Source organism: Bufo bufo, chromosome 9 (assembly GCF_905171765.1).
Source record: "Bufo bufo chromosome 9, aBufBuf1.1, whole genome shotgun sequence".
NCBI classification, from domain to species: Eukaryota; Metazoa; Chordata; class Amphibia; order Anura; family Bufonidae; genus Bufo; species Bufo bufo.
The window spans coordinates 202,514,168-202,530,546 of record NC_053397.1 but is presented as its reverse complement, the minus strand read 5'-3'; the positions used below and the strand labels follow the sequence as shown (position 1 = coordinate 202,530,546).

At 43.6% G+C, this 16,379-nt stretch overlaps 1 protein-coding gene across 1 annotated transcript in view; it reads right to left on the bottom strand.

Annotated features, from left to right (window-relative positions):
* Window positions 1-16,379, bottom strand: part of AGBL4 (AGBL carboxypeptidase 4) — a 1,824,141-nt gene that overhangs the window by 74,150 nt on the left and 1,733,612 nt on the right. The window lies entirely within an intron of this gene.

Genomic DNA, 16,379 nt, shown 5'->3' with positions numbered 1-16,379 from the left:
TGCTGGACCCTGCTGGACCCAGCAAAAATGCAAGTGTGAAAGTAGCCTAAGTTTGATAAGAGTTTAGCTATGATGAGTGTTTATGAGGTCAGGAGATCAGAGATAAGGCTTCACATGAGTTGTCAGCTATTTTTTACAGAAGGTCTTCTTTTGAGGATAAAATTACTGAACTATAAACAATTCAGATGACCTCGGCCAACATTAAATAAAATCCGCCATTGCCAAGTGGACCGGTAATGGAGTGGACAAAACAACTACCTGCCATATCATGCAGGGCGCTGGCTGTGGGTGCAGGAGGAAACCCCATGGCATTACCAGTCTATCTTAAAGCCTCATGTACATGCCAGAGTTGTGCACAAGAAACCCCTAAGGAAGTCCTTATGGGACTGTACTATGGAGATGTCTCAGTGTGCCATCAGATGGTGCCTCTCTATGGCACCGTGTGAAGATATTCCTTAACAATCTGACAAAAAAGAACTCATTGAGGAATGCAAGGTGCAGTATGACCCCTTGGCTTCCATTGCTGTTGTCTTAAGGCTAAATCCAACTTGTACAAAGACATTATATGGCCATGCACATGAGCCCTTAGAGCTCAATAGTATAGAAATCCCCATGTCTAGCACCTTAATGGTCCCCATCATGTCAGATTAGGACCACTGGGACTATTAGTAATTTATGGTAGTACTTCACTTAGGCTTTTGTTTGGCTCCTCTGTATTTGTTTCTTGTCTCGAACCTTGGTACCCAACAGGACAACTTGTACGAAGACATTATATGGCCATGCGCATGAGCCCTTAGAGCTCAATAGTCTAGAAATCCCTACGTCTAGCACCTTGATGGTCCCCGTCATGTCAGATTTGGACCACTGGGACTATTAGTAACTTATGGTAGTACTTCACTTAGGCTTTTGCTTGACTCCTCTTTATTTGTTTCTTGTCTCGAACCTTGGTAACTAACAGGACCTGACAATAAAGTAGGGCGACCCTGATATAGGTGGTCACGTTATGCGGCACAAGTCTTGTAATGAGCCTATGCTGATTATCTCACAGCACAAGTCTAATAGTGAATTATGGATTTTGGGTGAAGCTCTACTAAATGGCCATGATAGACGTGTAGCACTTGAGTTGTGTAGTCGGCAGCACAAGTACAAACATGCCATGTATAAAATGAGTCGAGCATCATCAGAAGTATTCTACAGTGTCCTGTAATTAGTGCCGGCATAGCAGAGCTGTGTGCAAACCGAGAAGACCTCCAATAACGTGCATACCAAATCTGACCTTGATTAGGAACATTATTCACCCATAATGCATCTGCACTCTGTGACTCGAGTACCTAATTCCTTTGGGCATCCAATCTAGTGTCTGCAATCAGTAATTGCCAGACATTTATTTAATATGTCTTTCACTCCCTCATTTAGAAAGCGCTCCAGCCGATTCCTTTAAATAATCATAAGGTGAGCTTTCAATTAGCTATTAAATCAGCGCTGCGTCCCATATGCCAATAATATTGATTTATTTTTAATTACCTTTTGTGAAGGACTCTCACCGTTGGCTTGACTCGTGCTTTAGCATCGTCTCCTGCCTATCCCAGGAGCAAGGTGGTACATTGGAATTCGGAAAATGTGAATTTCTAATGCTAGCTAATGGCTGATGGGAAGAAGGCTCAAAATTCTTCTCTTTACTTATTTTATGTGCAAAAAAAATCTATGCAAAATATCTTTTACTAAATCTGATCCTGAGTCTTCTACTGTCTATAGGTTATCAAGAAAATAGGTCAGGGGGGAGAGTGAGGGGCTGCTCACATCTTGGTTTTGCTTTATGTTGAACGTATACATGGGACTCTAGTAAGAACGAATTGAAACTAGGGATGAGCGAATCGAATTTCAGAATAAATTCCTCGAATTTAACCTAAATTAAGGTAAAAAACAAAAAAAATTAATACTTACCTGCTCCATTTGCTGACAACGGGCCGCTCGTCGCCATCTTGCTTGAATATCTCGGCCGAAATCCTGTGCGCTGTGACATATCATGTCACCACGCCAGCCGGCGTGATGACATCATCTCGGGCCGCGCAAGATTTCGTGACAGGCCTTCAAGCAAGATGGCTGCCCCGACCCGTCACGAGCAAATGGATCAGTATTTTTTTATCTTTTTTAAATTTTACACTCTATTAATTATATCAGATGCCACGATCATGTATGAACGCAGCATCTGAGGGGTACAATGACGGCGAGCTCCGCAATCGTTGCTCCCATTACACATACTACTTAAATAAAAATTGCTTTGCCGAATTTTACAAAAACATCCTCTTCGTGACCAATTACTTTTTGCAAAACTTTGCTCAAATGTATCCCTCAATCAAAGACTATAATCGGGTAAAACTCGTTGAAAATTAATACATTGTACAATAAAAAGTTTTTGTTCATTCTCCATTTCTGTGTCCTTTTCTAAATAAAACTTCACTGCCTGTGTGCCAACTTCTTCTTCGAAGTTTTCATTTTCTTTAAATACCTTCAAAACGTCATTAGTGTCCTTTAAAAAGGATGGTGTTCCTCTCACATATTTTTGCAAAAACATATCAACATATTCAGAGACCCTGCTGGTAATTGATTCAATACCAGACACTGTTGGTCTTCCAGGGGGATTTTTTGGGAGGAAATAAATAACTGGGGTCCTTGGGGGGAGGGTTATTGAGATAATTATATTTTTTCTTACTTAATATCCCCTTCTCCACACCTTCTTTTAATAGGACTAACAGTTCTTTTTTGTACTTTCCCACAGGATCACCTCTAAGTTTTTCATAAGTTACAGTATCATCCAGAATTTTCAACATTTCTGTTTCATAATGTTGTCTATCGTATATCACAACACCCCCACCCTTATCTGCTGGTTTAAATGCAATTTTATAATTTTTTTCTAAGTTGGTTAGTGCCTCTTTCTCTTTCTTCGTCAAGTTGTATTTGTTCCCATATTTCTCATTTATGCATTCCAGTCCTCTCAAGAGACCTCTTTGAAAAGCCTCTATGCAATAATTTTCTTTGTTCTTTGGGTAAAATTTTGATTTCTTTTTTAAGGTGGTGTGTATATATTTTTCTTCTTCATGATTTCTCGTTGGGCAAGTTTTATATCTTGTAAGTACAATAAAAACTATTAATATTACCCCAAAATACAGTGAGCACTATGTGTAAATCCATTTCCAGGACCTTATTGCTGAAGTGAGGAGAGATATGTACAAACCGGATTCCAAAAAAGTTGGGACACTAAACAAATTGTGAATAAAAACTGAATGCAATGATGTGGAGATGGCAAATGTCAATATTTTATTTGTAATAGAACGTAGATGACAGATCAAACGTTTAATCCGAGTAAATGTATCATTTTAAAGGAAAAATACGTTGATTCCAATTTTCACGGTGTCAACAAATCCCAAAAAAGTTGGGACAAGTAGCAATAAGAGGCTGGAAAAAGTAAATTTGAGCATAACGATGAGCTGGAAGACCAATTAACACTAATTAGGTCAATTGGCAACATGATTGGGTATAAAAAGAGCTTCTCAGAGTGGCAGTGTCTCTCAGAAGCCAAGATGGGTAGAGGATCACCAATTCCCACAATGTTGCGCAGAAAGATAGTGGAGCAATATCAGAAAGGTGTTACCCAGCGAAAAATTGCAAAGACTTTGCATCTATCATCATCAACTGTGCATAACATCATCCGAAGATTGAGAGAATCTGGAACAATCTCTGTGCGTAAGGGTCAAGGCCGTAAAACCATACTGGATGCCCGTGATCTCCGGGCCCTTGAACGACACTGCACCACAAACAGGAATGCTACTGTAAAGGAAATCACAGAATGGGCTCAGGAATACTTCCAGAAACCATTGTCAGTGAACACAATCCACCGTGCCATCCGCCGTTGCCAGCTGAAACTCTACAGTGCAAAGAAGAAGCCATTTCTAAGCAAGATCCACAAGCTCAGGCGTTTTCACTGGGCCAGGGATCATTTAAAATGGAGTGTGGCAAAATGGAAGACTGTTCTGTGGTCAGACGAGTAACGATTCAAAGTTCTTTTTGGAAATCTGGGACGCCATGTCATCCGGACCAAAGAGGACAAGGACAACCCAAGTTGTTATCAATGCTCAGTTCAGAAGCCTGCATCTCTGATGGTATGGGGTTGCATGAGTGTGTGTGGCATGGGCAGCTTGCATGTCTGGAAAGGCACCATCAATGCAGAAAAATATATTCAGGTTCTAGAACAACATATGCTCCCATCCAGACGTCATCTCTTTCAGGGAAGACCCTGCATTTTTCAACAAGATAATGCCAGACCACATTCTGCATCAATCACAACATCATGGCTGCGTAGGAGAAGGATCCGGGTACTGAAATGGCCAGTCTGCAGTCCAGATCTTTCACCTATAGAGAACATTTGGCGCATCATAAAGAGGAAGGTGCAACAAAGAAGGCCCAAGACGATTGAACAGTTAGAGGCCTGTATTAGACAAGAATGGGAGAGCATTCCTATTTCTAAACTTGAGAAACTGGTCTCTTCGGTCCCCAGACTTCTGTTGAGTGTTGTAAGAAGAAGGGGAGATGCCACACAGTGGTGAAAATGGCCTTGTCCCAACTTTTTTCGGATTTGTTGACACCATGAAATTCTGATTCAACATATTTTTCCCTTAAAATGGTAAATTTTCTCAGTTTAAACTTTTGTTCCGTGATTTATGTTCTATTCTGAATAAATATTAGAAGTTGGCACCTCCACATCATTGCATTCAGTTTTTATTCACGATTTGTATAGTGTCCCAACTTTTTTGGAATCCGGTTTGTAATATCTAGGGGAACACTCGGCATTGAGGAAAGGTTCCTAACATTTGGATCTGGAGCACCCCGAGGGCTAGAAAACATTGCGTAATCTCACCGATTTATATGAAGAGAGACTTTGTGGGATTAGCCAAGACTGCGCAGAACTATTTTTTCTTTTTCTGGTTAAATCGTGTGGATAGGTCATCAGTACAAAACACTCAGAAAACCCCTCTTACGCTAATCATCGATTAAACAATAGATGTGAAGAGCATCTTAGGGTGATTTTAGAGGAAGAGGAAGCACATGTCAGAAATCCTACTTCTAGGAATTTTATCCAGTTCTCCTGTGAGACCAACACTCCAGAGATTATCAACATTCAAAACACTGCTTCCAGAGTACTCTTACATGACTACTACAAAAAATTAATAAAAACTATGTGAAAAAAACAACAACAAAACTTTACAGACACTGCTGCAGGTGAGGGACTATGGCTCAGACACCCATCACTACGAGACCATGCTAACTTCAAGCCTGAATCTCAAAGTGAGCACCTATATCCACAATTGCCATCCAACCATCCACCATACCTCCTCATCTGGTGCCAGAAACTGCACCTTGTACCTACTATCGCTGGATGTTCCACAAGTAAAGAGAGACTTTTGCACATTTATTTCTGGCCTGATTCTTGAAATCATTTTTCCACTGCATCGATCCCCAGGGAGCAGCGGCCTGAGGGAGTACACAGTAACACAACATCTCATCAGGGTCACTACCACTCCCATCCTCTGCATCAGCTCCTCGGGGGCTCTCTGCATTTTCTATTTTGTCAGCTGACCCTATTTACACTGGGCAATAATTGGGAACAAACCTTCTTATAAATGTTAATTAGCCTGATCATTAAAAAGCAGCCTTTACCAGGGGTGGATTGGCCATAGACCGGTCGGTGGACCAATGCTCAGGCGGCCACCCAAGCTCTCCTGGTGGCCACAGGCCAGGTACATAATGAACTGATGCTCAACGGCTGCAGTTTCCCTCCTGAACTCAACTGTATTCACAGTAGAATACTGTGGCACAGGTGGCAGTATTTAGTGCTGCACTATGGTATTTGGTTCTGCTGGGGCAGTAATCTGTGCTGCACTATGGTATTTGGTTCTGCTGGGGCAGTAATCTGTGCTGCACTATGGTATTGCAGGCCTTGTCTACTTGTGTTCTATCAATTTAGTCTCGCCTAAAACATGGAGCCACTTTTATTTTATTTTTCCAGGGCCACTTTAAGTTCCCAATGCACCCCTGGCTTTTACACATGACTACAAATGTTTTGTTTGTAGTCTGTCACCATGGAGACACATAGGTCTGCCTTAGAGCTCTATACACAAAATGAGAGATCATTTTAAATCAGACTATTTTAGATACATCAAGACGGTTGCAAACATGCCCGTTATCATGTGAAAAATGGTAGGTATGGAAAAATGGTACAGCAGGATAGAAAATATCCAACTATATTACTGACCCCTTATTTGTATCCTCGTTACTTTCAGGTTAGGGAAATGGTAGCAAATCTAATATGTGATTACATATTCGGAAAATGATAGGCCAAGGCCTGAGACCGAGACGTGAAATCAGCAAAACAAATTCAGGCAAATGGAGTAAGTTTCTCCTGGAATCGTGACATGGATTTGGTTGCAGTACATAATTTCTTCCTTGAGAAAGCTTCTCTCTCGGAAGAGGATGATAAGCACTCGGCTGCAGTCTCCAAGTAATAGTTCCGCTTCATCGCACTCCTTCTGTGTTCAGTGCAAAATTCTGTGATTTACGGCTTAGAGATCACATGGGATGGAGCAAATTCCAAATTATTTATTTCTCTGAGTTGGAAGCCGATCCAGAGATTATTTACTGCAAATGGGGATGAGAGTGAGAGCTCAGGGATACGGGAGGGGGGGAGGGGAGTAACAGATTGATTTGAGAATTTTCAATTAAAAGCCGCAGTATTTTAAGAGAGATTTAAGGTTTTTAGCATGGAAATCATTATTCTCAGTCCAGAGAGTTGACGTAAAACAAATTCTGCACACCCACCCAGCTTTAAATACTGATCTCCGATCGAGATGGATATCATAGGATTAACCTATGAAATGCCTTATCACTCGTTGGTCCTGCTCTTATTGAACAAACCTTTGCTGTATATGTGGGTACCATTTTCACTATGTTATTGGACTGCCTACCTTAGACAATTCCTTTTTGTTGCAAGGGTCACCCAATGATCAACTAACCCCAGGGACCCCCAGGAATAAGCTGTAATCTCCGCAGGAAACCTTCAGCAAGTTTTTAGTTTCCCTGCAGCACCTCCACAGATAAAATGGTGCATTACACTGTTCTTATATTTTTAGATACCCAGTGCCTCCATAAAAGTGATTGCAAATACAGTTAGTTACCTCCTGCACATACATTTCTCTGCTGCGCCTATATAAGAAGTTATTTACCCCCTTCAAAAAATTGTCCCTTATTATTAAAAGGGTTGTCCCACAAAAAATATTCTACAGCTTTCAAACCAGCACCTGGATCTGAAAAACTTTTGTAATTGCATGTAATTAAAAATTTTGCATGGCCACTGAGTTATTCATTAAAATGTATCTGCATAGCGCAACCTGCACTTTGTTTTTTTCCTATTTCTTTGTCCTGCTCACTGGGATGGCCGCACATGCTCAGTTTCATCCTTCAACTGCCTCCTGAGCTGTGATAGGGAGAGCATGGAAACGCCCCCTTAGCTGTGATAGGGAGAGCTGAGACACACCCCCTTAGCTGCAGCAGAAAGGACACTCCCCTTGAGCTGTCAGCTTGATATAAATCTAGCAGAGCAATGAATGGGGAGATCTCTGGATCCATGTGAGGTACAGGGCTTGTTGTAATGTCCTATATGATGTCTGATTTTCATTTTTTACATTAGTCATGGGATAACCCCTTTAAATGTTTTCTGAGGATTATAAGCCCAGTGAAACTAAAAGCTGAAGTATGCACTGTGCTTTGCCTTGAACTGATGCCCCATTTAATAAGTTGCACTGTCCACAATTCACTCAGGTACTCCCAAGGGATTTGTAGTGCTCAAAATTATCTCATTCTCACCTTTAACTGTAGTATTAAATGGCAGGAATTTATATAAATGGCCAACCATGGATTATGGTCAGGCAGAGTATGATCTGCTGTTAATCCTTTCTGGCTCATAGATAGCGTCTCGAGCAGAGGTCCACCATTCCTCTATATGGAAGGTGGGTTGTCTTTGTAATAGTTGCCGACTGCAGAGTTGAACCCACTAGGTCACTAATAGATTTGGCTTATGGCTATACTGATGAGTGGAATCTAAGTCCCTGCGTATCTCAGCCTTAACCTGCACAAGGAGCTATGAATTTTCCCACAGGTAATCTCCAGGTTGCTACCCCTGGAGTAGTCTGCGTTTGCAATGGCTGACACACAGATGAATTGGGGTTCACAAATCCTAATACCGTGACAGTAGGCAGGAACCATAATCAGACCAAGCAAGGACAAGCAGAAAGAGTTCATTCGTAAGCAGACAGAGGTGAGGGCAGACAGACTAAAGAACGGTCAAGAAAACAAGCCATGTAGAAACTGTAAGGAAGGAGGAACAAACAGACTAGAAACCAAATAGACCTTATTTCTCAGGCTCAGAGAATACTCTAATAAAGCCCGGTTGTCATGGGGGCATCATTTTGAGGTTCCTTCATACAGATGATCCAGATGGAGCTCAACTCTTTTGATTGTAATCCAATCCAACAAAATATCTCAGGGGATGGCCTCAACACATCTCCCTGATCAGGAAATCCTTACACATGGTCCCAGGATCTGGCCGCAACTCAGATCCTGACCCTTCCAGTACAAAGCAGCAACTAACTACTACCACACTCAACTTCTTTACTTTGTCTTCTCATCACTCCACCCAACCCATTGTTAGGTAGGGGAGGGAACACTCCCCCACCATATTCCAAGGCATTCTGTCTCCGGACAGTCTACAAAATGTTTATTCAGTGAAGCCCCCAGCAACACAGAAATGGTTTATGGCCTCTACTCCCCTGAATGTCTGTAAGATACATAATAGGGTCTGTAGGTCCATGGCTGATAAGAGGAGGATGGAGGCTAGGCATTGTAACAAGCACATTAGGATGAGAAATAAGCTGGACATGAGGCCCCGTCCCACCAGTACATACAGGAATTGACTGGAGTCAGGAGAACTTGGTACACACTGGCCTTTTAAGCGGAGCTGGCGCATGAGAGCAGTGCAGTGTAGGAGGAAACGGCAACCGGGAGAAAGCTGAGCACCCAGAGGGGTGATTCTTCCCATTATTACAGTCCTCATAAGACGTTCCCTTTAAGATGTACTGTGTCTAAGGCTACTTTCACACTAGCGTTCGGAGCGGATCCGTCTGATGTTTCATCAGACGGATCCGCTCCGATAATGCAGACGTTCGCATCCGTTCAGAAAATTTTCTAAGTGTGAAAGTAGCCTGAGCGGATCCGTTCAGACTTTACATTGAAAGTCAATGGGGAACGGATCCGCTTGAAGATTGAGCCATATTGTGTCATCTTCAAGCGGATCCGTCCCCATTGACTTACATTGTAAGTGTGGACGGATCCGCTCGCCTCCGCACGGCCAGGCGGACACCCGAACGCTGCAAGCAGCGTTCGGGTGTCCGCTCACTGAGCGGAGCGGAGGCTGAACGCTGGCAGGCGGATGCATTCTCAGTGGATCCGCCTCCACTGAGAATGCATTGGGGCCAGACGGATGCGTTCAGGACCGCTCGTGAGCCCCTTCAAACGGAGCGCACGAGCGGACACCCGAACGCTAGTGTGAAAGTAGCCTAAGACAGAGGTGGGCAAACTTTTTGACTCGTGGGCCACAATGGGTTCATATATTGGACCCGGGGGCCGGACCAAGAGTAGATGGATGGGGCGTTTGTGTGAATTAATATAAATTCAAATTTAAATTTCATAACATTAAAGGTTTAGTTTAATTCAAGGTAGAAAAGCATAAAAAGAGTTATTGTACAAAACTTTTATGCAATGTGTTTTTTTCATAACATAGTATGTATAACTCACCTTCAATTTTAGTGGGGACAGTGTTGTTGGTCTCCCTTTTTTGCTAAGGCATCAAAGTCTCCATAGTGCCCCCCCATATTGTGCCAGTATATAGGGCCCCCATAGTGCTTCCCCTTTTCTCCATAGTGGCCCCCATAGTGCTTTCCCCTCTTCTCCATAGTACCAATCCATATTGTGCCAGTATATAGGGACCCCATAGTGCTTCCCCTCTTCTCCATAGTGACCCCCATTGTGCTTCCCCTCTTTTCCATAGTGGCCCCCATAGTGCTTCCCCTCTTCTCCATAGTGACCCCAATTGTGCTTCCCCTCTTTTCCATAGTGGCCCCCATAGTGCTTCCCCTCTTCTCCATAGTACCAATCCATATTGTGCCAGTATATAGGGCCCCCACCTCCCTTCTTGCCACAGTATACTATAAATAATTAAAACAATAAACACATATACTTACCTTATGCTGCTGTCAGTGATGCGATGCAGACCTCTTCCGGCCTGTGTCCCCCTCTGTACAGCTCAGGCGGCGCAATGACGTCATCACGCCCCCCCACGGGCCTCTGATAGGCTACAGGCCTAGTGCCTGAAGCCTATCAGAGGAATGGGCAAGGGAGACGCCTCTCCCCTGCTCCTCCGCACCATTCATCTGTATCGCTGTCCTGAGGACGGCGATGCAGATGAATATGGAGATGAGCGCTTCCACAATGGAAGCGTTCATCTCCACTCCTGCTGCCTCCAGACAGAAAGGGCCCACCTCCGGTGCTGGGCCCAGCTGACGGCGCCCCCCTCTTCTGTCCTCCTCGCCCGGCTGTAGAAACGGCCCTGGGAGGAAGCATGGAATCCGGAAGCCGCAATCCTCAATTGCCGCCTGAACTCCACCGCGGCTCCGTCACTTCCCATCGCAGTCGCATGAGCAGCTCTGCGGGTCGAATAAAAAGTTCCGCCGGGCCGTAGTTTTCCCATCACTGGTCTAAGAAATGTAAAGTTCGGCCTCTAACAACACAACCTGAGGCTGTGGGTTTTGGTGGAAGTGTGCAATCAATAAAAAGCAGGGGATTCAGTACAGCCGTCTGTTTGCTGTAGTAATCTAGTCACCTTCATTCTTGTATACACTGCGTGCAGAATTATTAGGCAAATGAGTATTTTGACCACATCATCCTCTTTATGCATGTTGTCTTACTCCAAGCTGTATAGGCTCGAAAGCCTACCACCAATTAAGCATATTAGGTGATGTGCATCTCTGTAATGAGAAGGGGTGTGGTCTAATGACATCAACACCCTATATTAGGTGTGCATAATTATTAGGCAACTTCCTTTCCTTTGGCAAAATGGGTCAAAAGAAGGACTTGACAGGCTCAGAAAAGTCAAAAATAGTGAGATATCTTGCAGAGGGATGCAGCACTCTTAAAATTGCAAAGCTTCTGAAGCGTGATCATCGAACAATCAAGCGTTTCATTCAAAATAGTCAACAGGGTCGCAAGAAGCGTGTGGAAAAACCAAGGCGCAAAATAACTGCCCATGAACTGAGAAAAGTCAAGCGTGCAGCTGCCAAGATGCCACTTGCCACCAGTTTGGCCATATTTCAGAGCTGCAACATCACTGGAGTGCCCAAAAGCACAAGGTGTGCAATACTCAGAGACATGGCCAAGGTAAGAAAGGCTGAAAGACGACCACCACTGAACAAGACACACATACTGAAATGTCAAGACTGGGCCAAGAAATATCTCAAGACTGATTTTTCTAAGGTTTTATGGACTGATGAAATGAGAGTGAGTCTTGATGGGCCAGATGGATGGGCCCGTGGCTGGATTGGTAAAGGGCAGAGAGCTCCAGTCCGACTCAGACGCCAGCAAGGTGGAGGTGGAGTACTGGTTTGGGCTGGTATCATCAAAGATGAGCTTGTGGGGCCTTTTCGGGTTGAGGATGGAGTCAAGCTCAACTCCCAGTCCTACTGCCAGTTTCTGGAAGACACCTTCTTCAAGCAGTGGTACAGGAAGAAGTCTGCATCCTTCAAGAAAAACATTATTTTCATGCAGGACAATGCTCCATCACACGCGTCCAAGTACTCCACAGCGTGGCTGGCAAGAAAGGGTATAAAAGAAGAAAATCTAATGACATGGCCTCCTTGTTCACCTGATCTGAACCCCATTGAGAACCTGTGGTCCATCATCAAATGTGAGATTTACAAGGAGGGAAAACAGTACACCTCTCTGAACAGTGTCTGGGAGGCTGTGGTTGCTGCTGCACGCAATGTTGATGGTGAACAGATCAAAACACTGACAGAATCCATGGATGGCAGGCTTTTGAGTGTCCTTGCAAAGAAAGGTGGCTATATTGGTCACTGATTTGTTTTTGTTTTGTTTTTGAATGTCAGAAATGTATATTTGTGAATGTTGATGTTATATTGGTTTCACTGGTAAAAATAAATAATTGAAATGGGTATATATTTGTTTTTTGTTAAGTTGCCTAATAATTATGCACAGTAATAGTCACCTGCACACACAGATATCCCCCTAAAATAGCTAAAACTAAAAACAAACTAAAAACTACTTCCAAAAATATTCAGCTTTGATATTAATGAGTTTTTTGGGTTCATTGAGAACATGGTTGTTGTTCAATAATAAAATTAATCCTCAAAAATACAACTTGCCTAATAATTCTGCACTCCCTGTAGTGTGCAAGTGTTTATCGCACTACAGTATTTGTAGGAACTCCGGACACTTTATAAAATACCCCGTCCCACGGTGTGATGGATGCAACTTCAACACTAGTCGATAAGGAGGTTTGTGATCACTATGGTAAACGCAGCCTCAACTAAGAGAGTGTCTGACTGCAGTTTTTTTTATTGTGATAGTAATTTCCTATACTAATACCATAATTCACCAAGATGTAGATATGTCCTTTCTAACCTTTTCTCTAGGTAGGACATGTCCTAATATGTGTATCATGAAATGACCAGCTTTTCAAAACAACATAATTTTGCAATATTATGTCATGAGATGTCTATTCTGTATGTGCCACCCAGTGGCTGTGTTGGGAATTCCAGCCTGTTAAGGGTTTTGCTAGTATGTTGTTATATTGTATTGAATTAGTTCACTGAGAAGTTGAGTCCTTCAAGGGATTGTGTCATCTGGGACTTTGGTGGAATATCTCTAGGAGTAGTGCATGCTTTCAGTTTCTACAGGGGAAAAAAAAGGAGGTGCGAGTTGCACCATTGTCTTCTTTGGTTCAGTGTGCTGTCAGTGTGCACTCCGCTTGAAATAGGCCTCATGTCACAATGACATGTCTCTTGTCTTTGAGCTGTGCCTGACCAGTAACTAAACTGAAGGAACCATGGAGCTCTATAAAGTACTCAGGGGCGTAACTACCATAGCGGCAGAGCAGGCGACTGCTATAGGGCCAGGGGCAAGAGGGGACCCAGTTGGGATCATCTCCTTTTCTACTGGAGACGAAAACCTGGTCAGGACTCTACTCTCTACTCTGACATACTTTGCTGAATTGGCTTGGTCAGAGCCTTTCCTGCAGCTTCCAGCCTTTATACTGATTCAGACACAAAAGGATCCTTCAGACTCATTTGAATCAAAGTGTGAAAGTAACTGGAAAATAATATAAATGGACACTAAAAAGTAAAAGATACCATTTACCTGAATAGATTATAACCGATACACATAACCCTCCATAAATTGGTGATAGAAGCATGGTAACATGAAAAGACAGCTCTATTAATTAGCATCTTAATAATAATAATAATAATAATAATAGCATTTTCATTAAAAATAAAGTCAATAATAAAAATAACTACTACAGTAAAAATAAATCCAGTGTCGGGCTGGCCTACCAGAGGATCCTCCGATGGTTCAAGTTCTCATCTAATAATGGGCCCTCTATAAAACAGGACTCCATATAAAACCAGGCCCCTGAGCTCTAGCAGAGGATGGTTAGGAGCTGACCTTGGTACCAAAAACTACCAGATATCCTGTTAAAGCCATTTTGATAAATGTGCAATGATAAAAAACAATTACTTAGGCTGGGTTCACACGGGCGTTGCGGGAAAATGTGCGGGTGCGTTACGGGAACACCCGCGATTTTTCCGCGCGAGTGCAAAACATTGTAATGCGTTTTGCACTCGCGTGAGAAAAATCGCGCGTGTTTGGTACCCAAACCCAAACTTCTTCACAGAAGTTCGGGCTTGGGATCGGTGTTCTGCAAATAGTATTATTTTCCCGTATAACATAGTTATAAGGGAAAATAATAGCATTCTGAATACAGAATGCATAGTAAAACATCGCTGGAGGGGCTAAAAAAAAAAAAAACTTTTTTAACTCACCTTAGTCCACTTGTTCGCGGCCCGGCATCTCCTTCTGGCTTCATCTGATCTCTGTGCAGCAACAGGACCTGTGGTGACGTCATTCCGGTCATCACATGGTACGTCACATGATCTTTTACCATGGTGACCTATAATTAATGCTCACCACAGGTCCTATTCAGTAAAGGGGACAGAAAGAGATGCCAACATCGCGATCAAGTGGATTAAGGTGAGTTAAATGATTTTTTATTTTTTTTAACCCCTCCAGCGCTGTTTTACTTTGCATTCTGTATTCAGAATGTATCACGGTCGGCGTGGCTATCACATACGTGACACAGAGGGAGGGAACGAGGAAGGCCCTGCCCAAGTGAGAGGGAAGATGGTGACCCCTGACTCACCTGGCGGCTGGCACCTGGCTGCCCTGACGTCCCTAGACGGGTTCCTCACCCGTACGCCGATCACGTGCCTAAAGCCCTGGCTTTCCCTGAGCTGAGCCCTAGGTAGTGAACAGGGCGATGGGAACACTAGTCCGCACCACTAACTCTAAGGGAAAACACCAAGGGGAGGACAGACAACACAGACTCTACATATATTCCCAGGTGGGCGACAACAGGAGACAACAATAAGCCAAACAGGGATCCGGAGGGTAGCACACAGGAACAACAACCAGGATTAACCACTCCAGTGGGTCAGTATAGATGTCCAGGCAGGAAGCTCTATAACTGGCAACTAGAGAAGTGTGAGGGGAGAATATAAGGAGGTAGGGAGTGGCAGACACGAAACAGCTGAGGAGGAGAAGCTACGGATCCCTGAGAGAGACAAAAAGGATAGCAAGGCAAACACAGAAAACAATAACTAAGAAACACCATGATCTTTAGATATAGAGCGCGCAGCCACCCGCTGCGACTTCCTGACCCCGGGTATAACGGAGTCAGACGTGGCTCTTGATACCCTCGTGACAGTACCCCCCCTTTCACGAGGGGCCTCCGGACACTCAGGACCAGGTCTCTCCGGATGAGAGGCATGGAAAGTCTGAATTAACCTGTTGGCGTTTACCTCTGACGCTGGAACCCACATTCTTTCCTCGGGACCGTAACCCCTCCAATGCACAAGATACTGAAGAGAGCGGCGGACCCGACGAGAATCAACAATTCTGGCTATTTGAAACTCCAGATTACCATCCACAATAACAGGAGGAGGTGGCAGCGGCGATGGTTCTAGAGGTGGAACATACTTCTTGAGTAACGATTTATGGAAGACGTTATGGATCTTAAAAGTCTGAGGTAGCTCCAGGCGAAAAGCCACAGGGTTAATGACGGCTACTATTTTATAGGGACCAATGAACCTAGGACCCAGTTTCCAAGAAGGAACCTTCAACTTAATATTCCTAGTAGACAACCACACATAGTCATTCACTCCTAGGTCCGGACCTGGCGACCGTTTCTTATCGGCCATGCATTTATATTTACCACTCATCTTTTTCAAGTTAACTTGCACCTTCTGCCACACCGATGAAAGAGATGAAGAAAACCTTTCCTCTTCGGGAACCCCAGAAGACCCCCCCTCTTTGAAAGTACAAAATTGGGGATGAAAACCGTATGCACCAAGGAATGGTGACTTGCCAGTGGACTCCTGATAATGATTATTTATGGCAAACTCAGCTAACGGTAAGTATGATGACCACAACTCTTGGTTTTCAGACACAAAACACCTTAAATATGTTTCTAGGTTTTGGTTGGTACGCTCAGTCTGTCCATTCGACTGAGGATGGAAAGCTGAGGAAAAGGACAAGTGAACCCCCAAACGGGAACAAAAAGCTTTCCAAAACTTAGAAATAAACTGGGTTCCCCGATCCGAAACCACATCGGAAGGGACCCCGTGAAGCTTCACGATTTCACTGATAAACACCTGAGCGAGAGTTTTAGCATTAGGAAGTGCGGGTAGCGCAATAAAGTGTACCATTTTGCTAAACCTGTCTACTACTACCAAAATAACTGTTTTACCCGCCGACAACGGTAAGTCAGTGATGAAATCCATAGACAGATGTGTCCATGGCCTATTGGGAATGAAAAGTGGCAATAAAGACCCTGCTGGACGTGTATGAGAGACTTTCGCGCGTGCACAAGTAGAGCAAGTAGACACGAAATCCATTACATCCTGACGCAACCTTGGCCACCAAAA